The sequence below is a fragment of the Vicugna pacos genome, chromosome 16, assembly GCF_048564905.1.
Source record: "Vicugna pacos chromosome 16, VicPac4, whole genome shotgun sequence".
In the NCBI taxonomy this organism is placed as follows: Eukaryota; Metazoa; Chordata; class Mammalia; order Artiodactyla; family Camelidae; genus Vicugna; species Vicugna pacos.
Genome location: NC_133002.1, coordinates 48,516,887 through 48,540,300, shown reverse-complemented (window position 1 = coordinate 48,540,300; position 23,414 = coordinate 48,516,887). Strand labels below are relative to the sequence as shown.

At 46.4% G+C, this 23,414-nt stretch overlaps 1 protein-coding gene and 1 long non-coding RNA gene across 15 annotated transcripts in view; one reads left to right on the top strand and one right to left on the bottom strand.

The window, feature by feature from the left end:
• MAPT (microtubule associated protein tau) overlaps window positions 1-23,414 on the bottom strand; it is a 111,663-nt gene that overhangs the window by 61,049 nt on the left and 27,200 nt on the right. The window lies entirely within an intron of this gene.
• On the top strand, window positions 21,787-22,982 carry LOC140686333 (uncharacterized). The gene is made up of 2 exons (XR_012060069.1): window positions 21,787-22,051; window positions 22,789-22,982. It is a non-coding gene; the product is annotated as an uncharacterized lncRNA (long non-coding RNA).

Sequence of the window (23,414 nt, the reverse complement as noted above, 5' to 3'; positions counted from 1 at the left end):
AGTTTCCAAACATAACAATCCCTCTTCTAAGAGGAACCAGTTCTATTATCCAAGGACTCAACTACTGCTCCTCACCCACCTCCCCAACGCCTCCCTCACTGCTTCCTGATGAAGCCTCTCTCAGGATGTCCCTGGTCACTGCCCAACTGCTCATCCCTGGAAAAGGTCCGTGAGTCACCATGTCTACTGACTCACCAGGAGCCCCACCCGGGAGCAGCGGAATCAGCCCAGAAGCTCAAGGCCTCCCAAACTGACTGGAGACTCTACACCTGGCCCAGGTGAGATAGGCCAGCCAACTCAGGTTCAACCTGCAGCTGAGGTTTTAGTGAACACTAAGACGTTTCATGAGTTCTGTAATTTTGTTTTGTAGATTTGATAGATTCCTTTCAATGACCAAGTTTTCCCACCTGGAACATGGTGGATGGAAGTGTAGTAAAAATCTGATGCATTGGCTTCTTCTTTTATAAAACGCCCATTTATATATATCCTTTGCTTCTCTGTTCACGTCTCAGTGATGACTGAAGTGAGCTCTTAACCTATGAGTAATACTAACCCTTCATCATATTTGTAGCCGACAGCTTCTCCAGTCAGTTGTCCTTTATTTTGGTTTCTGACGCTTTTACTGGCAGGTTTTAACTTTTATATGGTCAAATCTATGTTCCTTTGTGATTTATTCCATTACTCTATGGTACATAAAGCTCATTAATATTTTCTACTATGTTTTTAGTGATTTAATTCTATGTATTAAATCTATTAATTCATCTAGAATTTATTTAGGTGTATGATACGATGTGGGAATCCAAAAGATTTCTCCCAATTTTCTAACAAATACAATAGCTAAACAGTGGGCCCAGCCCTATTCATAGAACAGTCTTCCTTCTTTACCCAGGTGAACGAACCATCTAGTCTGCTCCATTCACCTGTCAATTTTGGTCCTAGACTCCCCTGATTTAAGCTTTGGACCTCCAGCCTTGTTCTCTAGGTGAGCTTAGACACTCTCACTTTCTTTTTTCAAAATTGTTTGACTTTCTTGTACGTTTTTCTCTTCCAGATGCTGTTTAGGGCTTTTTTTTTTTCCCCCTCAATTTCTCAAAATTTCACTAGGATTTTGGCTAGAGTTGGGTGATGCGCCAAAATGATAAAAAATGGCTCTCTTCACAATATTTAGCACCCCCTCCAAGAGCAAGGTAAGTTTTCCCATTTGTTCTTGTTTCCAAATCTCTTGGGGTGGATTGGGGGATGCAGTCCTGCATCTTGCTGAGGACTTTTTTTTTGTCTCTCTCTATTTCCCCTATCTTTTCTAATCTTGCTGAGGCCACTTTCCATGTCTCCTCATCCTTTGCATTGCCTTTGTGAGTGGGACCCTCCGCTCATCACGCGTGATGATTTACTAGTAAGGGCTTTGGGTTTCCAAGCAGAGATGATTATGGCTGGAGCCCTAAAGCTGCAATTGGTTCTCCCCCAGGTCTCTGGAACATGAATGGGAGAACCATTTTCTAGGCTTCTTTTTATCAGACAGATGTGATCCCTTACCAGAAACTTGTGAAAAGAAGCTGGCAGAGTCCGAGAGAAAATGAATTTTGCATGAAAAGAATGTGGGGTGAGGGGGGTGCATTCTACACTTATCTCTACTCTTGAAGCCAGTTTGCCCCTAGTCCAGTGGTTGCTCATATTTTAAAATCATGGCTTTTGCAGAAAGCAGTTCTTTCAAAGCAGCCTGGGAGGGATGAGAGGCCAGGGACCCACAGGTGCTGTAGCTCACCAACACGTCATGCATATCCCAAAGCTCACCCTCTAGTGATGCCCTGAAAAGACAGGCTCACTGATTAAAGTTCTCTTCTTCCGATAACTTAGTGCTGCTGCCCCAGCCCTCCTGCTGAGCTTCCCCACTGCCTGAGCATGCATGTCCCCATGTGCCAGCTCATTCCTTTGCACAAAGCGAGGACAGTAAAATGCACCAGCTGGCAGGCCAGGCTCAAGACAGGAAGAACACCAAGCCGACCTTAGTGATCTCAGATGTGTCTAGACAGTACTTAACAGGCAAATTCAGCATCGATGAAAGTCGATGTAGTGTTTGTGCCAAGTGAACTGCTTTCCCTTAGGACTTACACTGTATCCTCAGAGGTGGTTCCCACCACCCCTGGCTTGTGTCCAGCTCAGAGAGGCTGCTTGTGCTATGGCTGCCATGGTTCCTTCCCTGCCCACGTGCCCGACCACCGCGTCAGGGATGAATGGGGTGACCCACGTGACATGGTGGCTGCTTCTTACTTGATAAGTCCGGAGGTGGGCAAAGTGGCCAGTTTGGACTTTGTTTAGAGGCACAAGCAGGGCAGCATTAAAGAGGCACCCTAAGGTCACTTGGGCAGCAGTCGGCAGGGCCAATTGGATGGATAAGAAAGGATGGCAGGCAGGGAGTAGATTGCACTGGTCCAAGCATGCAGCGACAAAGCCAGAACCAGAGTGGAGGCAGAGGTCTGGAGAGAAATAATCCGACCCAAGTACTATCCTTTACACAATATTAGACTGGGCTTCAAAATTGGGCTGGGGTCAGGGAGAACGATCAGAATCCAGAATTACACTAGAGGTGAGGGCTTGGGTGGCTGGGAAAATGGGAAGGGGTAACACAGTCAAAGGAACATCATTAGGGACAAAGGAAGCTGGTTAACAAGGGTTCTGTCTTTATAAGATCCCTGCTCAAAAGAAGAATTCCTCCCATTGAATTTTACTAACTGGTGATTGATTTGCTGTAATACATTCTGCAATTCCTCTGTTTTTTTTGGGGGGGGGTGCATTTTCTATTTTTATTGATGTATAGTTGATTTACAATGTTGTGTTAGTTTCAGGTGCACAGCAAAGTGATTCAGTTATATGTATTTTTTTCAGATCCTCCTCCACTATTCGTTATTACAAGATATTGAATACAGTTCCCTGTGCTGTACAGTATTTTATCTGTTGTTTATCTGTTTTATATATGGCAGTGTGTTTACGTTAATCCCAAATCCCTATTTATCCCTGCCCCCAACTCCCTTCCCCTTTGATAACCATAGTTTGTTTTCTATGTTTGTGAGTCTATTTCCAGTTTGTAAGTGACTTCGTGTCTTTTTTCCTTAGATTCCACGTATAAGTGATATCATATGATATCTTTCTCTGACTTACATCACTTAATATGTAGTCTCTAGTCCATCTATGCTGCTGCAAATGGCATTATTTCATTCTTTTTTATGGCTGAGTAATATTCATTATATATATACACATATATATACCACATTTTCTTTATCCATTTATCTGTCAATGAACATTTCTGCTATTCCTCTTGATTTCCATTATAATTTAAAATTTTTTATGGATATTTTAAAAAAATAGATCTACAATGGAACAGTATTCCACTTTAGTTTCAGGTCAAGGGTCAGCATTTTTTTTTTCTGGAAAGGGCTAGATAGTAATAAATATTTCAGGCTTTGTGAGCCATGCCTTCTGTTATAACTGCTCACCTCGGCTGCTGCTGCAGAGCAGGCACTGATTATAAGATATGTGAATGAATGAACACGGCTGTGTTCCAATGAAGCTTCATTTATGGACAATGAAATCTGAGTTGCATATAATTTTCATGCACCATGAAATATTTTCTTTTGTTTCTGTTTTTTTCCCCCACCATTTGAAAATGTAAAAACCATTCTTAGCTAACACAGTCTTAGCAAGAATCCTTGTACATTGTGGTCCCATATTCTCAGTGTAGATTTTTATGTTGGGTTTTCTTCAGCTGCTTCCAGAGGTTTCCAGAGGTTTCAAGTCAGCAGCAGGAGAACTAAGGGTCATTTCAGGGCTGTGGGCAGTGCCCCACCACTGTTCTGGGTCCTAGGGACTACATCCACGGTATAAGCCCTTGGGCTGCCAGGCTTCCTCGCTCAGCCCCACTGAACAGGTCTCAATGCCCTGGCTTCTAATGATTGCCCCTTTCCTACTGCCAGCACCCCTGCAGGGCTGGAGAAAGTCAGAGGCACTAATATGAAGCTGAACGAATTACAGGGGACTCTGGAGAAATGAAATCATCCTTAAAAACATAGGCTACTATTCACTATGCAAAATAAATAAACCGTGTGCATCTCAAGTGCCAATATTTTCCTTTGGGGAAAAAAGTGTAATGCATGGGTGCATGGGAAGGATTGTCTAAACAGGGGGTCTCCCCACCCCTGCTCCCACCAATCCCTGGACAGCAAATGCCCTTAGGTTCATGGACCTCCTGATTCAATGAGGCCACCAGAGCTGTCTCTCCCTCTGGGCCAGGCCCGTGCCTGTGCTAATGTTTTACAGGCCATGTTAAGAAAGTCAGGTCCGAGTTCTGGAGCATCTGAGAGTCTACTCGACTTAAGCAGAAAGTAGAACCCAGAGGAGGATGTTCTCTGAGAGCAAAACAAAGTAACTCTTCCTCTGAGTCTTAGCATAAGCACTGATTGAGCCTGAGAACGCAAGTTCCATCAGGTGGGACCTGCCTGGGTCACTTACGGACAGGCGAGGAATCTGGCAGGTAACCTGCCCAAGGTCACACAGCCAGGAAGAGCTGATGCCAGGGCGCAGAGCCTGTGTCCTGATGCCCCATCAAACATTCCCCAGTTCTACATGGGGGCACAGTTCTGGGGTGTGGAGCAAGTACTGTCCTGGATTCATATTCCACAGCTGTGTGACCAAGTCACTTCTCTCAACTTCCTTCATCCACAAGATGTCCCTTGGTGACCCCTGAGCTCCCTTCCTGCTCTGATGTTTTATTCTCAGTGCATCAATGAGGCCTGTGTGTCCTCTGCCTGGGGAGTCCCGGGAGGGTCAGTCCCAACACAGCAGGAGTCTCTAGCCCAGGCCTGGCCGAGAGACGGGGTTCCTGGCATCCCAGCCAAGGGTCTGCACTCTCAGCCCCTCCTCCTTCCTTTCCCACCCATCTCTGACCCCTGAGGTCTTCCTCTATGAGAGCCACGGGCAGGGTGATTTCTCTGGAAGAACTGGACAAAGAACATGTAAACCCACTGACAAATGGCACAGCCGCACGTCCCTGCCCGAAGACTTTCACGCAAAGACAGCAGACTGAAAAACACAAAAATAAGCATAGCCCTGAGGTGGGTACACAGCCCAGACTAGACGTGGTCATCACCCCACGATCCCTATAATCTAAGAGAGACACACAGACAGGAAAATAAACACGCCAAGAGCTGTTTTCCTAAGGCTGCGCTTTGCTTTCTTATTCTTCTAAATTAGCCAATCGCCTTCTCTTTCTCTCAGATTTCCTGCCTCCTGACTTCCTGGGCACTGACCTAGAGGCAGCGGGGTGGCAGGCAAGGAAGACGTTTTAGAAGTGGCACAAAAAGTTGTGTTAAACCTAGAAATGAGAACGGATCGCTTTAAAAAATTTTTGTTTGTTTTTTGTTTGGGGGAATAGTTAAGTTTATGTATTTGTTATTTTTAATGGAGGTACTGGGGAATGAACCCAGGACCTCACGCACACTAGGCACGCCCTCTACCACTGAGTATGCCCTCCTCCTAAGAATGGGTCACTTTTTAGGGACCCTTGGAAAAGCACTGCCCCCTGACAAGAGAAAATGAGAACCAGAGGATCCTGGAGCCTGTCCCTATCATTTCGTGGCTGGTAAATGGAGACCAGTGAGGGGAAAGGGCTTGTCAAGTTGTTCACGGTGCCCCGTCCTACAGGAATCACATCCCTAGACGCAGAGCGCCTTGCTGATGGCTGGGTGGGGGTGAGGCATGAAAAGGGGGAAAAGTATCTGCAGGGCTGAGAGAGAGAGACAGACGGAGCAAAGAGGACAGTGCAGGTGGTGAGGGGATAAAGGAGAGACAGGAGAGGGAAGCGGGTGAGGGCACAGGGAGGGAGGAACCCCCTGAATCAAACCGTGGCTGCTGCCACCTAGTCTTTTTAATTTAATTTTTCTGATTCCGTGGCATTTAGTACATGGACAGAGTTGTGCAACCATCACCTCTATCTAGTTCCAAAACATCTTCATCACCCCAGAAAGAAACACCCTGCCCACTGAGCAGTTTCGCCCCATCCTCCTCCCCCCTCCCCCTGCCCATTTCTAATCTACTTTATGTCTCTATGGATTTTCCAATTTGGGAGATTTCAAATAAATGGAATCATCTAATACATGGTCTTTTGTGACTGGTTTCTTTCCCTTAGCGTAATGTTTTCAGGATTCATTAGTGTTGTAGTATGTGTCAGTGCTTCACTCCTTGAATAATGATTCACTGTATGGATACACCGCATTTTGTTCATCCACATATCCATTGATGAGTTTAAGAACATAGTCCCTTTCTCCCCTCCAGGACCTAGGGGAATGACCCTGTCCCGGCTGGATGGAGTTAGAGCCGAGGATGTAAGGGGAAGCCCGCGTCAGGGGCTGGTCCCGCTCCGTGGCTTATCACGCTCCAAGCAGGACGCACTGCTCATGCAGTACTCGCCCAGGATCAGCTTTCTGTGTCTCAATCAAACGGTCTGAGAGCCCACCTCCCTGTACAGCACAGAGGGGCTGTTTCGAGCCGAGCCGCAGCCCTCGCTAAGGGGCAGCAGACGCCGGGGCGGGGCGCTCGCTCGCTGCAGCCCAGCCGCCGGCCAGCCTCTCCCGGAGGCACCGCCGTGGGCTCCCGGGCCGCCGCCGTGACTCAGCGAAATCATCGCCACCAGGCCGGCTGGCTCCGTCCAAAAAAAAGGACGATCGCCCTTAGACCCCCACCTCTGGTTAAAAACGCAAACTGGGATTATAGAGGAGTGATATTGCACAACTTTGTGAATACACTTAAGTCACTGAATTGTATACTTTAAAGGGCGAATTTTATGTCATGTGATGTATCTCAATAAAGCTGTTATTAAAAAAACAAACAAACACCCTAAATGGCTCTCTCAGATGGCTGAAGATCAAGTGGAGATAAATCTAAAAATAATCTTAAAATGAACTTTGTTCTCCAAGGTTATTTTTGGCTCCTGCATTCCTTCTTCCCTTTTGCTCTCCTCCCATTTTTTGCATCATCACGAATTTGCCAGGTGGTCGGGTGGAAAACAGAATTCCTCATAATGACAGGGGCCATGTTTCAAGCATTTCCAGGTACTGACTCATTTAATTCACACAATTACCTTTATTTTTAGGTCTGCTTTTTCAGATGGGAAAACTGAGGCACAGAGAGGTTGAGTAACCTGCCCAAGGTTGCACAGTAGACATGTAATAGAGTCAGAGTTCAAAGCCCAAGAAGCCTGGCACCAGATTCTGATCTTGTAAAGCCAACTGACAACAATGATTAAATCAAGACAGTGATTGAGATGACTGTTTTAGGAACATCAGGACCTGCTCAACTGAGCAAAAGCTTTTGTTCCCTTTGGAAACTTTCTCTTTGTATTTACACTCTATTCCTTAATGGTTTTGGTCCAGCCTTTTCACTTTAAGATATAAAGATTAGTGAAAGGGCAGCCATACTAGTTTCCTGGGCTGAGGTGAAGTCTTGGCCCAAGGTCTTTAGGAAATCCCTATACTGAGGAAGCAGCGAGCCAACTGTACCTAAAGGAACAGAAAGAGCCTATGGGGTTCAAGGAAATACCCCCTTGAAGCTGGCTTGTGGCAACTCTGATGCTTCAGATGCTCTTCACTACAGCTGGTCCCAGCTGGGAGTGTCTGGGGAGCTGCACCCTTTTGTGTTGCCTTTCTTCTCTCCTGCCCCACACAGGAGGTACCTAGCATGGAGGCAGGCAAACGGAAGTTCTCTGAAGACTTGCTGGAGGGAATACGGCATGGCAAAACCTCAGAGGAGCTCTACAGAGTATGAGCTTGTGTTCATATCCCATCACAGTGAACCACAGAATGTTCTAGAACCAAACCTGAATAATGATGATGATGCTACCCAGATTTCAAGCAGAACTGCCAAATTAAGTGGAGAGAGGATAAAGGAACCCACAGAGAAGAAAGACAGGTTGATGAAAAGAAACTGGAATAATGCTGGGCGTGGATCCAAAGAGAACAATCAACAATTATATGAAAGCATGAATGAAGGCCGCTTTTGGGGGAGGTGGTGCTGCCGTGCACACGCGATGTGTCATGGCTGATGTCAGTTGGCTGATGTCCACCACTAAGAAAATCCACAGACTGTGTCGGAGAGGATAATTCTGGTTTTAAGCTCAAGGTTTCTGTTTTATTTTTTTCATCTCCTTTGCAACTGCTGGTAATAGCCAAATAGTGCTGTAGCATCTGTTAGGGTGACCCAATGAGCTTGGGTGGCCTTTGTTTTCAGGACTGCAGTAGCTTTCCCTCCAGTCCCCTTGCTGGTAAGTTTCTGATCAGTTAGCCTTCAACAAGGACAGTGCTGTCATGTGACACCCCTGGTGGGTGGTGGAGGAGGGCTGCTGAGCCTCTGTCCCCTTCAGGGACTGCCAACGTCCTGGTCACCACTTTAATTCTATCTGAGATGAATCCCCTGAGCTCAGAGCACCAAACGGATAAAAAGGAGTCTCTTTTGATGTCAAAGCTGAGAAAACCAGAGCAAAAAAATTGCTTTTCTTTTCTTTGGCAAACCATTCTTAATCCTTAGAAAGAGAGAGAATTTATTGTTTTATAAAAGTGATTCATAGTCATTATTTAAAAGTCAAATACAAAAATGTGAAAAGAAGAAAGCAAAATAACCACTGTTAACATTCCAGGGAACTTCCTTGCAAACACCTCTCCTATGTACACATATAATTTTCCCTAAATGAGACCATATTATACCACTTGTTCTGTAGCCTACTTTATGTGCTTAATAAGTATGCTGGTGTTAATAAGCTTTACCTTAATTTCTGGTTGATCTTCAATGGATATAATTTCTAGCTTTGCTGTCACGTCTCTGCCTTCCAGCTCTAACAGGCAGCAAGTGGTCCACAACCCAACAAAAGATACACTTACAAAGTGCTGGAGGAGGGCTCTTAAAATCCACTCCCTGCCCCTTTTTTAGCCATCTATAATCTTCCCTTAATAAGAATAAATATTTCTGTAGCCAGACACTGTTTACGCATTTTATCCCATTTAATCCTCACAACAATCTATGTGAAGCAGGGAATGTCATTATCTTATTATCCCCATTTTATGCATTGATGCTCAGTAGCCCAGGCTGAGGGAGGACACATGCATGGCTTTGAATCTGCAGTCCTAGCCTCCAGTTTGACACAGGGTAAGTCTTTGCAGACCTTCACCCACAAATCACGAAGCCCCACTCCGAAGCCCTGATGTAGGAGGAGCCATCCCAACCACACCTCTGTGAGGTGTATGGGTCATCTTAGCTCCATTTTGCATTTTGGAGAAAATGAGGCACAGAGAGGCTGAGGGATCTCAAGTGGACCTAGAGATAATGCCAGAGCTGAGGACAGAGTCTGCAGTGTGATGATTTGCTGGAAAGCTCAGCTTAGGGGTGGGAAGTTACTGGGAGTGAAGGCCGGGTGGAGTGATGTCACGGACGTGAGGACACAGCTGTATCGGGTGACGAATGGGCCTTAGCAGCACCTTGGGTGCTGGGAGGCCTCTGAGAGGCACCTTGGCCCATTTGTCAAAGAGCATTATGCGTTCTCGGAAGCACCTGCTCCCCCTCCATTAACCATTTCCAGGACTGATGAATAGCACTTAGGCTGCCCACTCTCGAGGCCCTGTGAGAACACTGCACCACCTTGCACTCACAGCAGGGGCTGGGAGGCACCCTCCATCCTGTCCCTTCCACCCCAGGCCCAAGGGTGAGCCTGGAGGGTCCCTTGCTTCGCTTCCCCTTGGACCTGGGACTTTTCCATAAAGCAGGTTCTCATGATCTAAGGATGCCATATTTGCATCTACCCTGACTGGTGCACTGAGAGGCTGCTCGGCTCCAACGCCTCTCATGGAATGCACCAAGTCCAGCCTTGGGAGTTGAAGGAATGGCTGGACCCTGTGAGCCCGTAGCTTCGAAGCTGTAGGTACTGGCTCCGAATCTTCCTGAGGGACCCTTGTGCCCGGTTCAGACCTCTCCATGGATTTAGGGAGAAAGGACACCTTGTATGGAGTCCAAGCCCTGGGTTCAAGGCTTAGTAGGGACCACTCACTGGCTGGTTGATGCTAGGCCAAGTCACTTGCCCTCTGTGAACCACAGATTCTTCATTTGAAACATGGGCATGAGGACACCTGTGTCACAGGATGGCTATGAGGGTCACTGGAGAAAAACACATGTAAGAGAGAGCACTTTAGTGAATGCGATGTTCTGGATTGATGTTCGGTACTGTTGTCATGACATGCAGGTTCTGAGAAAGAAGAAGATATCTGAGGATGGGGACCAGGAGGCTTAACCTGAAGAGAGAAAACCAGGGGACAATACAAGAGCCTTTGTCTGTGCTTCTGCCCTGAAGGAGGGGGAGTAACAGCATGAAGAGGCCAGAGGCAGCTCTGGGTCAGTCCGTGGAGAGGAGAAATGAGGGGGTCCTTCCGGGAGGGTCTTGGAAGTGATGGAGTGAAGGTAAGTGTTGGGGAAGAACTGGGTGGTCTCTGCTCCCCATCCCTCCCAGCGCTGACGCCCAGAGCTTGGAGAAGACGGGGAAGGTAATGTGGGGAGGGACCAAAGTCTTGGCATCAAGGAAGGCGGGAGTTTGAGAGGCCACATGAAATGACTAGAAATTGGCTCTTTTGACCACGATGTTTCATTAGATGGAACAACAAGGAAGAAATAGAGGAAAGAGGAAATGAGGAAGGGAGGAAGGTAGTTTTTAGGGTGCTTTCATTTCTTTTTTTGAGTCTGAGGACACACCCTGAACGCGGGGGAGAGGAGGTCTCTAATCAGCAGTTGTCCCTCAGTAATGAGCAGCCGGAACACAGCATGGCTGGAAGGACGGAACATAAATAGTGTCCTTTGAACGCATGAAAGAAATGCCACAGCAGGTCAAGCACACCGTGCCCGAACTCCCCCTTTGACAGAGGAGCCCACACAGCATCAGGGCCAGAGTTCAGGTGCCGTTCAGGGGTGTGTGTCGAGCACACGTTTGGGCCAGGCTGCCTGGGTTCCACTCCGGATCTAACACTTACTAGCTGGGTGACCTTGGGTGAGTCACTCAACCTCTCAGAGACTGCAATGCCTCGTCCGTAAAATGTGAGGATTAAATGAATTAATATATGGCAATTTCTTAGAACCATCGCTGGCTCCCAGTAAACGCGATGAAAGCGCCAGCTGTGGTTATTACCACGACCACCATATCACCCATCATTTTAGCCAAACCTTTCTGTATCCTGTTTGTATTTTCAGACTGAACAGCTTCTCAGGGCCCGGAGCCACACCCCACTTTGGGTCCAGCGACACATGGTGCCTCCTTGGCCTTCCCGACGCAGCCTCCGGCCAGGCAGGGCAGATGGCGCACCCGGTGAGATCATCCCCTGGTCCCGTGACGCCTGGAGACAGGGCCAAAACCGTGTCCCGGAGCACCCAGGGTGAAGCTGACCCCTTTGTGAGGAGGATGGGGAGAAACGAACACACTGGCAGAGAGCGAGCTCCACCCTGCATCACTAAGGGAAGAAAGCAGTTTTAGAAACGTGCGTGCCCAGGTTTATAAGCCAGCAAATATCATATCTATGTATATGTGCAGACAGAAAATCATAAAGGATATGAGCTCTGGGAAGGGAAGTGGAATTAGGGAGACTTTCTCTTCTTGGTATCTACATTTTGTTTTATTATACTGTTTTCTCAACATGTATTATGTTTATAATCTGACAAAAAGCAATTAATACATTTTCCTTTTGGCAAAACAAAACATCCTGTAACAAAGTCAAGGGTCTGTCCCACAGTGTGCTGCTCCTTTTATTCACAAATCTTGAATGGCCCGTAGCCACTGGCACAGCTGACAGGTCAAAGTGACCAAGACGCTTAACACTGATCCTAGGCATCAGTGTGATGTGATCAATCACAAAAACGGAGACCGCTTAAGGGACAATGTGTGTGAGGCATTCTTACTGAGGCCAGAGGATCACCACCAGAGGTACCTGATTGGGGACGGCCTATGGAGCCAATGGGGGCCCTTGGATGGGAAAGCTTCACAGGCTGGAAGGAAAGACTGGGCTCGCTAGCAGCTGACATGCAGCCTTTCAGGTACATATTTAATGCAGAGAGCCAGGGGCAGCTGGGCATAGCACTCTGGTGTCACAAACCCTTGCCTATCACGAGTTCGATTCTTTAAGATCTAGTGACATGTTTAAACACATTGGGGAGCTGCAACTGTTCATGTATTTATATCCACCTTGTTCCAAAAGGGATTGAGAGAAGCAGGGATGTGAGGACACCCCCGACCCCTCAGAGCTGAAGGTACAGCCTTATGAGCCCTAGAATGTAACTTCCAAAATGGAATGCGTCCAGTAAAGAGTCACGGCTATGTCAGAGTATAAAAATTAAGGCTCTTCAGAAAAAGAAGAAACCAGACAATTTTACTGCATCTACTGAGGTTGGCAAAATAGTTTCAATATTTATTAATAAAACCTTTCATTGAAACCAGAATAAGGAAATGCAAACATGGCCCAGCATGGGACCCTGGGTCATGCTCTTCTATTTGGATAAAATAATTATGCTTGACAAAGTGGAATCTCCAGCTAGAGCTGGAAACAGAATGAAGAAATTATCTTATAGAATTTCAACACAGTTTTGGAACCAGGTCCAATCCAGGCGTACAAATATCTGGATCAATTAAAATGGGCACATCAGAAATTCAGATCAGGGAGAAACAGGAAATCAAAGCCAGTGGCACATATTTAGGCTCTGGGCCCCAAGAAAGTATTTCAGAAAAAGCCCAGGCAGCCTCTGTTGCTCACAAAATACCCATCATCCAGCAGAAAGGCCCGGACAACGTTTATGTTCAGAAACAGAAATTACAGTCGAGGAGGGAAGGAAGACAGAATGAGCAGATTAGAGAGTGAGAGAGGAAAAAGCTGGTGAGAAAGAAGTGCAAAGACCTTAGAAAGCTAATAGGAAATGAAATTCTTCTTGGAAAATGAGAAAACACTATACTCAGGGGCGGAAGCCAAGGGGAGCCCCTGGAGGCCTGTCAGTCACGAAGCGAAGAACAGAGAGAAGCCAGCCTGACCCAGTGCTGTCTCCCTACCCCCCCTGAGCTGCTACTGGGTCATCCTCATGTCTCAGGAATTATCAAGAACTTGAAATCATAAAGGAACACTAAAAACCACTGAATTGCAACTTTAAATGGGTGGATTTTATGGTACGTGAACTATAATTCAATCAAGATGTTTTGAAAACATTGCAGAAGAGGCTCAAAATTAAATTTATTTTCTCTTGCTAAATCTAAAAATACAGATGCCCACCAATCTCCCTGTGTGCATTGGGGCCCTCCGCTGGAACGAGTAGAAAGTGGTTCACTCTGAGGACGGCTGAGGTGAAGCAGCTTATATACAAACCTCTGTGCCAGCCACCCAGCTCTGGCTCAAATCTAACCCCCAGGGGAAGTTTTTGATAAAGGAAATCATGAAGGTGACTTTGCATCGTTTGCACGATCTCAGAAGCTTTTCTTTCTATGGGAAGAGCAGAGGCCCTGGCCTCCGTGGAATGGGGAATCGAGTTGGGGGGTGGGGGTTGTGGCCCACCAGGGGGGTGCAGACAGGCACTAGGAAAAGCACTGGGCCAAAGGGCATCTTCCCAGGTAGACGGCCCAGCACGGGGTGCAGGTCAAGACATCTTTGCAGGGGAGGTGCAGTGTCCTTTCTGTTAAAACATGGAGCTGGATAGGCAACAGCGAAAAGAGGAAAAATGAACCAAAAGGGACAAATGCTCATTTGGGAAGACCACTGTGCCACTGAGGTGGAGCGCGAGTGTCTGAGGGGCCCCTCCAAGCCAGTGAGCCCAGGCAGCACTCACCATCCCGACCCCAGGAAGCTCAGGGTGTGCAGCGGCCTCCTCCCTGACCCCACCTCAGGGATTAGGCTGGAAGCTCACGCATTCCCGAGACTCCTATTAACTCCTCTGCCTCCCCTGATGTGACCCTGGGGCTGGTCTTTCCTGTTGCACCTGTCACATCACACTAACTGTACCCACGAGTCTCCCCATTAGAATGCAAGCTTCTTGCGGGTGGAGACTCCTGCGTTTATTTTTTTTAAACTACTGTAAACAACCCAGTACTTAGTGCAGTGCCCGGCATGGGATCTGCGCTTAGTAAATCTTCCCGAATGGATGGACGAAAGAAGGAACTCACACTGAAAGCCATCTTCACACTTCGTCAAATGATATGTGCAACCTTAACTGCTTCACCTCTTCAGCACCAACCCCCACCTCCCACCCCCCACCGCACCCCACCCCGCCAGGAAAGCCCTAACCTCCACTTCCCCTCCCCTTTGTCTGGCTAACTCCCACTCAAGCTTCAGGCTTTATCAAAACAGCCACTGCTTCTAGGAGCCCTTCCTGACTCTGCCAAACTCCCTCACGTGTGCCCCTAACAAACACTGGGTGCTGGTGCTGTGATTCTCTGGAATGTTGATGCCCTGAGGACAGGAGGGCCATAGCCACCTGGTTCGCCATCGCGTCTTCATCACCTGGCCCCACACCTGGCAGAAAGAAGGCCTCAGTAAACCAGTGAGCGTGGAGAGCAGGGAGATGGGTTTGGTAGGACGGAGGAAGAGATGTGAGAACATTAATCAGTGACACTTCCCAAATGCATAGTCGGTTTCAAATCCGACAGCCAAACTGTTCTCTTGTGTGGGCCACCCCAGCTCCCTGGATAACTACCTCTCACACCCTGTTGGACAGAATATTCCTCTGTGATGGGGGAAATAACTCAAATTCTCCCACCCCTTTGCAAACCTCAAGTGGCCAAAATAAATGAGATATAACTGCTGTGCTAGCTGGGCACTGGGTTAACCCAGAGTGACCTTGAGTTTGCCATCTTTGTCATCAAGGTCTCTCCCATTTTGGTTCCTTTTCCCCTCCCCCCAAAGCAGACTTGTTCTCTAGGTATCTGTCTAGAGACCCCTGCTTGACTAGGACAGATTCATAGAATTCTGGGTTCTAAGCTTGGAATGGACCTTAAAGAAAGAGCCTCTCAATAGCACAGAGAGGTGAAGTAACATGCCCAAAATCACACAGCTAGTCGGCGATGAAGCTAGGATTCAAACCTAAGTCAGCAGCACATTTCACTGAAGGTACCCCAAGTAAGGCAGAAACCATTGTTTTCCAAGCATCAGATCCATTCATTTGATACTACATGTCAAATGCAGCTCTATTTACTTAGAAAATACCACAGCGCTTTTGCCATAAAATTAGAAAATTGTAGTATACAGGCTATCTTTGCCTCTTTTCATAGATTTTACTACTCTCTGTTCTCTGTAAGTCTCACCACAATTCTAGGACATTGCATCTGTATGACCTGTCAGAGGTGAGGAAAATAATCTGATTCCTTCAAGCTACAGAAACGATGAACAAAAATATGAGAAAATGAGTTCATTGAGAACAGAGATCACTGAATGCCTCTTTCCACTGAAGAAAAATAAGAACATCAGAATCTGGAACATGCTCAGAGGGAACACGTTATGTCAAGAGAAACTCTCGCCAATGCAGGCTGCACATGAAATCCAGGGTTCTCCTCAGATGTGGCCCAGGGACATTTTGGGAGTGGGTGTCCCTGCTCTGTGACTGGGTCCTCAAGGGCTCAGGATGAAGCCACACCATATGATTCTCTGTCACCAACACTGCAATTCCTCAGCTCAAAAGAAAGAGCAAAGTAAGTAAAGGACCATTTGCAATTAAAGAGCATGTTTCCATTTCATTCTGTGGCTTATTATTTGGGAAAGTATTTTCCAGGGAGCCATGAAATGTTGATTTACAAGCAATATCCAAGGGACAAAGAATGTCTAAACACCTGAAGCCAGTGATTTAAAGGCTTTTTCTAGGTGAAAAAATATAAAATGAGATAAAATACTGCAAAAGGGCTGCAAAGGAGCTGATTTTATTTAGGAAAATCTAGTTGGAAAAAAAGGGTCATGAAACGAAGGATATTACACATATGATTCAGATTACTTATATCTTAATTTAGGTATTTATCCTACATCTTCCAGATCTTGTTTAAAAAGATTAATGATCAAATCTTCTTCGATTAAGTAAAAATGTATATTTGCATTTAGTTAATGTGGTGGATGGAAGAACTGCCTCTTAAAGATGTCCATGTCCTATTCCCAGAACCCATGAATATGTTACTTTACATGGCAAAGAGGGATTAAGGTTATAGATGGTATTAAGGTTGCTAATCAGCTGACTTTAAGATTATTCTGGATTATGCAGGTGGACCCAATGTAATCACAAGGGTCCTTACCCGTGAAAGATGGAGGTAGGAGAGTCAGTGTCAAGAGTGATGCATTTTGAGAAAGACTCAACCAGTCAAGGCTGGCTTTGAAGATGGAAGAGGCCAGGAGCCAGGGTGAGGAAGCTGGAAAGGCAAGAAGACAGGTTCTTCTCTGGACCCTTCACAAAGGAACGCAGTACAGCCAACACCTTGATTTTAGTCCAGTGAGACCTGTGTTGGACTTCAGACACCTCCAGAACCATCAGATAATACAACTGAGTTGGTTTAAGCCGCTAAGTTTGTTACAGACACAAACAGAAAATGACCATTAACTTCTGTAAGTCTGCTCATTAATGTGGACTAGCACTTTAATGACAACTTGATTTTGGTAAAAGGAAAGAAACGGACGTGGATGGCGCACCTGCCATGTGGCAGGCATCGTGTGAGACCCTGTAGCACATACACAGAGTCTCCCCCACTATGGATAGCGCCATTGTGCAGCTGACGGCTGTCTAAGGCTTTGGCTGGTCCAGTGGCAGAGCAAGGGTGTGAACCAGGTTTGTTTGCTTCCGGAGCACTTTCTATTTGATAGCGTCACCTTCCTTTCCACTCAAGCTAAATGGTACAAAAAGCCCACAGGGACTGCTCTGTGCGATTGTGCACATGGATGGCCCCAGAGCGGAGGCCACATCCTCTCCACATACCCTGCTAGGCCCCCTCCTCCCTTCTCCTCCAGGTCAGCACCCACCAGCTTCTAGGAGAATGGGGTTGGAGACTGGGGCAGAGGTTGGAGGGGGCTTCTCCCAACAGCTCTGATCCTCCCATGGCCCCAACCTCTGTACTGTCCATCAGAGGGGCACACAGACAGAACTGCAATGCTCCTTAGCATGTGCCAGAGGGAGGAAGTAAATCGAGTGGGGAGTCTGACCCATGAGCCACACCAATGATGGCTAACCGACATGCTATCATACCACCTACATATGTGCAGACTAAGAATCGGCATGTGCATGACAGGGAAGGCTCCCTTTCCACTCTAAATGGTGAATTAGATGGAAGAACCCGTCCGTTCCAGGTGGGGAGAGGAAGACTGGGGGTCATCTCCCTGGGCAGCTCACACTGCCAGACAACCCCAGGCATGCGTGCTCTGTGTATCCAGGGGCACTGGTGGCTCTCGCTGCCTCCCCAAGCATTCAGGGAATGCACTTGAGATTTGCTTTGGGTGCTGGCCTGATGTGAGTAGTTAATGATACAATGAGGGGAGAGCCTTTTCCAAACAAATGGCAGAATCCAGTTAATTAAGAGCAATGCTTTGTGCTTAAAAGGCACAAATTCAGACCCATCCATTAATCTCTTTGGTTTAAGATCACTATTAAATCAAAGCTGCCATGCTGAGGCTGTAAGAAGCATCTATTATTAATACACAGAGAGAGAAGTGGGCTCCTAAGTGAGAGGCTCACCAATCACTACATGCTTGGTGGTAGATTTGGGAGCCAATTCAGACATGTCAGCTGTGTAATAAATAAAGGTTAGAGCTGCTTTCAGTGTATAAAATGCATTACTGATGCTCAGCTTAGGGGCTGTGTGTATATATACCCATGCATGTGCACATATGCCCTCCAGTCCCAAAAGCATACCTTTGGGCAGGAGGGCGAGTCAGGCAGGGAGATGATATAAACAGGACAGAGCAATTTCACTGGCCCAGCACTGGCTGAGCAGCTGGGGAGACCTCAGGGACCAGGGCAGTGAGCAGATTATGAGAAAGCCATGTACCAGCCTCCAGTAGAGAGCAGATGTGGTTTCTGCCCTTGGACATATTCAGTCTGGCCAGGGAGATGCATATGCAAATACTGAATGACACAGGGATAATTTCAGAACAAAGTGACCCCGTGGGCAACTCCATTTTCGGAATGCCGCCTACCATGGGCAGGGGCTCCAGGCTGGACAAAGGGATGGAAGACTTCTTGGGGTCTGGTTGGGGAGGGGAGACAAAGAGATAAATACAGTTCAAGGCCACAGGTCAGAAGAAAGAAGGCAGACTGGCTTGTGCCCCAAGAGTCTGTGACTCTGTGATCTAAGTGTGGAATAGGTGCTAGAAACAAAGGCTCTAGCGGCCGAAGAGAGACGGAGGTCAAGAAGGTGAACTTGGGCTAAGACTTGAAGGGAGGGCAGGCTCGGAGGGACAAACGCCTTCCTCTGGGCTGGAGATGGGTGGCGACAGGGTCATTATCAGGCAAAGGGGTCACCATAGGGCAAAGAGATGTCATTGGTCAAAAGGGTGATGGCTGAGAGATGAGGCATTTTGGGGGAGCCCAGATCAGAGAGACTTGAGGCCAGGTGCCAGCCAGCAGCCCTGAGCCAACATCAGGGGAACAGCTCCCTAAGGAGCCAGAGTGGCCAACAGGCTTCTCTGTGACAGTCCTGTTTGCTAGAATTTAACAAAGAATGAAGAGCATGCATCCTGCACATTTGGCTCTGAAGCCGGTGGTGGAGCTGTTAATTCCTGCAGAGGCCAAATTCCTGCACCGCCTCTGAGTTCCAAGGAGGTGGGGATGGTAAGTAGCTCTGGCTGTGTGCCCACCTCTGACTCCCTTTCCAGGGTGATCCTTGGACCAGAAGCAGCAGCAGGTTACATAATCAAGCCGCAAAGAGGCCCTGTCCAGAACCTCCTTATTGGAAAAAGCTTCCGCAGCATAAAGCCTTGTGAGAAAAGTGAGGGGGTTGGGGAGGGAAGGAGAGGAAACAGTTGGGGTGGGGTGTTGAGGGAGGAGACATCATCACAGCCCCCAGGAGGGGATGTTCAGAGTCTTCTGGAGGAATGGAAGGGCCTCTTTGGAGGGACAATTCTCAGCATGTCATAGCCGTCAAGGTCAGCAGACCCCACAACGGTCAATTTTCAAATTCCAGTGATGGGCTCCTGGGTACAGCAACCTTCCCTAGAGAGGTCTGCCCTGGACAGCTGCGAATGCAGTCAGCTACCTCCCCAGTCCCACTTACAACTTTCTAGCCAGAAAAGGACAAACACACACACAATTATCGAAATAGAAGTGTTCTCTTTGCATTTCCCAATTATTAACCTGTGGTTGTTAAATAGCTGGTAGGATCAGAGGTCCTTCTAAGAAGGGTAAAATAGACCTCGGGCTCAGGGTCCGCCTTCTGTCTGGTAAGGAGATTATTCCACTTTGCAAATAAGGCGACAGAGAAGCCAAGCAAGTTGCCCAAAGTCACCCAGCTAGTCAACAGCCAAGCAACACAAGAAATTAGCTTCGGTCTCTGACATTGTCTTAATTTAAGGGACAGTTCCTCTGGCTATATACCATGGGCCCAGAAAGCAGGCGTCAATTTTCCAGAGGATGGATGACTTTACGTCAGCGTGGTTATGTCCTCAAGCCCATGCCTGTTCATGTACCAACCACACTCTCTAGCCACTGGCCATCAGCAAGCAAAAGTCTACTGATGGAGGCACCAAGACACACGTTCTCAACCGAATAACTGATGGTATCATTTGGGCAACTGTCCAAGAAAAGATTGGTGATTTTTTTTAAGTTAAACTACAAATTAAATTAAGTCCCACAATATAAACTACTCTGCAAAGAAAAAATAAATATGTGCATCATTTGGATCCAACAGACACCACTGAAATATCCCAATGACCACTAAGGATCATAATTTAAAGAAACAAACCAATAACGCAAAGTACAAACAACAAATGAAGCCTCTTTCTGAATTCAGCATAAATCTACTGCAGGTGGCTGGAGACGATATTATTCCTAAGAAAAACCTGCTAGAATTTAGTTATAGCTCAACTGCCCATTTCAACCTTCTCAAATCTAACATTTTATTGCTTGTCGATTGTTTTTTTAAAGGAAGTAAACATAACAGGGCAAAAGTTTCATCAGAAAACATGTTCAGGTGCAGAGACTCTTGGGAGCTCAGGGAGAGCTGGTCCTGTCCGGGAAGAAGGTCAAGGGACCTGGGACCTAGCAAGTGGCCTAACATTCCCTGAACAGATAGGCATTGCCTCAATTTCCTCAGTCCTTGGAGGCATTGCCAGAGATGGTCTATGTACGATCTCCCTTCAGCTCCACCAGGACTAGGGGCTGGGTCCAATACCAGGACCAAGCGTGGGATGGAGGGAGGCTGAGCACGGCAAGCTAATAAAGAGAGGACTGTCTGCAGAGAATCCAAAAGCCATAATAAAACCGACGAGAATTCAGCCTTTTTTTTATGAGCACCACGTGCCGGAAATCCTCAACAACGTCACCGCTAACATCCTCCTCCCTGAAAAATGCCCCCTTGGTCTACGTTACAAGTAATTGGTGCTGTTGCTGTTGTGGGTCAACAATACATACATAAGGTTCAACTTCACACTTGTAAACACGTGTCCTTTACTAAACCTTGTCTTCCCCACGGCGTCATTTGGAGAACTCCCAGTTACAAGTCGGCCCCAACACATGGGGAGTGGGTCACACACGGCTGTTCAGAGAGAAAGCCTTAGCAGCTCAGAATTTCAAGCCTGCTTCTGGTGACCTTTGCGTTTCCAACGTCTGAGAGACCGCCTATTTCTGCATTTAAGCAGTCGATTCTAAGTGTGAACGCTGGTAGCACTGTGACTTCAAAGAAGCTGAGTTATTTCAATTCTGTCATTCCGCACAGCCACTTAAGAGTTTTTTGTCTTTAAAACTAAAAACAGGGACACAGTGTGAACTGCAAAGTGAAATGTTTCTGCTTGGTAAATACAAGTTTTACTCCAGATGTGACATACTCTACTGAATTTGAATACTATTTTTAAATGGAAATTTATTCTTTTAAAATTGTGATTTTTAGCTTTTAAAACTGAAGAATTAAGCAAGAAAATAAAGCGGTACATCAGTGATACGATTTAGTAGTTGCTAAATTATAGGCAACTTTTGCTTATGTCTCACTATTATTAAAGTTTATTTATTAGTAACTGAACAGCGATTTACATAAAATATCATTAAACTGGTCTGCAACCAAAGGCTCAAAACTCAGTAGATGTAAAAACTAATAAATAGTTCTGCTTTTTTTTTTTTTTGCCTTTTTGTACTATAACATTAACTTTTACGTTTAAAGAAATCCTGGCATAATTATATGTATAGAGTTCATTTTTAGAGTTCAAGAGAAACATTTTTATTATCTGTGCTTCTTTTCTGGCCATTATTATGATTGTTTCATTTCACGATTATTTCTGAAGATATTTTTGGCACATAAAGGAGGGGACAGTTAAATGACTAGGTGACAAGTGGCTCAGTACCTCTGTTCTGTAAAGTGGCATATGATGAAAGGGCAAACCCCTTCAATAATCAGCTAGTCTCAGTCATCCTCAGATCTACAAGAGAATGAAGATTAATTTTTTCCCCAGACCATCAATTTCCCCATTAATCTCAACGTTCCTTTCTCTAAACACGACCTCACACAGCAGCCACAGTGACAGTGAATTCTAGAATGTAAAGTTCAGTGATGTGAAGGTTTATGGCGACTTCTCAGGGGCAGGGATAAAAAATCGGAGTAGGGCCCCCAGAGGGTGATGATCCTGGCGAGGTCTGGCCCCCACCCAGCCCCGAAACCAGAGGCTGGCCCTTGCAGCTGCCAGAGCCCAGAGCGTGTAGTCCCTGCAGCCATGACCTACTTCCCAGTCTACAGGCAGAACCAGGCAGCCGTGACGAAGCAAAATTAAACGAATCTGAAGTCAGCCCGTGCCAGAATAACTTCTGAGCAGTGTGCAAATTTTTCTGGGGATGGGAGGCAGGTGTCATGGATAGGGGAAGAGTCTAATTTTGGAAATTAAAAAATTAACCAGGGGATGGTAGAAAGAACAGGCTATGGAGCTGAAATATCTGGGTTGACATTATGGCCCTGCAATTTACTGGCTGTGATCTTGGGCAAGTGACTTAATCATTCTGAGCCTCAGCTTGTTTATAATGTAGGGGTGTAACCCCACCTCCTGAGATGAAGCAAAACCATGTCTATTTTCTGAGTGCCTGGTACTGTCTTAGTTCCCTTCCTTTGCTTTTCAGCAACAACATAAAATATTCTACCTGGACAGGGGCAAAGACTTGTGGGGCCTGCACATCCCACCTCAGCGCTGCCTTAATGGTCAGGCACAGAAACTTCCCTAAGTACACAGAATATATCAAACTTTATCCAGGAAAGAACCCTGCTTGCCAGAGGGTGGGCAGCTTGCCAGTAGGGGCTGGGCACCCATTACCAATCCCCCTGGGAGCCTGGGCTTCAGCGATCTGTTAGCAGCAAACAATGGCCAGGTAATCCTGGCATTTTAAACAAACATGTGCAAACTGTAGGTAATGAAGAATAAATCACCAGAACATTCTATACCTAGGAATTAGGGGACTAGATTGCAGGTGGGAGAGAATAAATAAAGAAGGAAGGTCTAAACTGTGATTTAAAAAGTAATAAAGGTTTTGTTTTTGTTTCATAGTGGAACATTTATTGAGCTCTTTCTGTACATCCTTACTAAATAGGACACAAGCCTAGAGCTACCGATGGCCATTTTTACCATCATCTGGGGAAGACAACTCAGAGAAAGCAGAGCCAAGAGGGTGCATTCCATGTTCTTGGAGACATCATTTGAGTGACTAGATCCAGCTACACCTGAACTGAGATCTATGCCTGACTTTTTAAAATCCAGAAATCAATAAATTATCTTTTGTGTTTATGCCGGTTTCTTTGGGCTTCTGTCACTTGCAACTGAAAGACAAACACACCCTGGCTGAACCTTGAAATCCTTTACTGCCTATCTGTGTCTCCCTAACCTAAAGGAACTTCTCCTTGTCTGTATAATGGGTATAAATCACACCCTTCCCAGGCACTGGGCCTGCCCCATGTCAGGTGCATAATGAAACTTGGTTGAAATTAAATATGAAATTTCATGAAAATATAAAATTAACATACGGTTACCTAGAAAAATATCCTTAGCATCCTGTCTTTTGGAGGGGGTTGGAGAGATTAAATCTTCAGAGATTTATTCACTCATTCAAGAAAAGTTGAGTGTTAAATACAGTGCAAGTCAGTGTTTCTCAAGCTTGTGCATTAGAATTCCCTACAGTGCTTTAAAAAGATACCTATTGATGACTGAGCCCACCCCAAT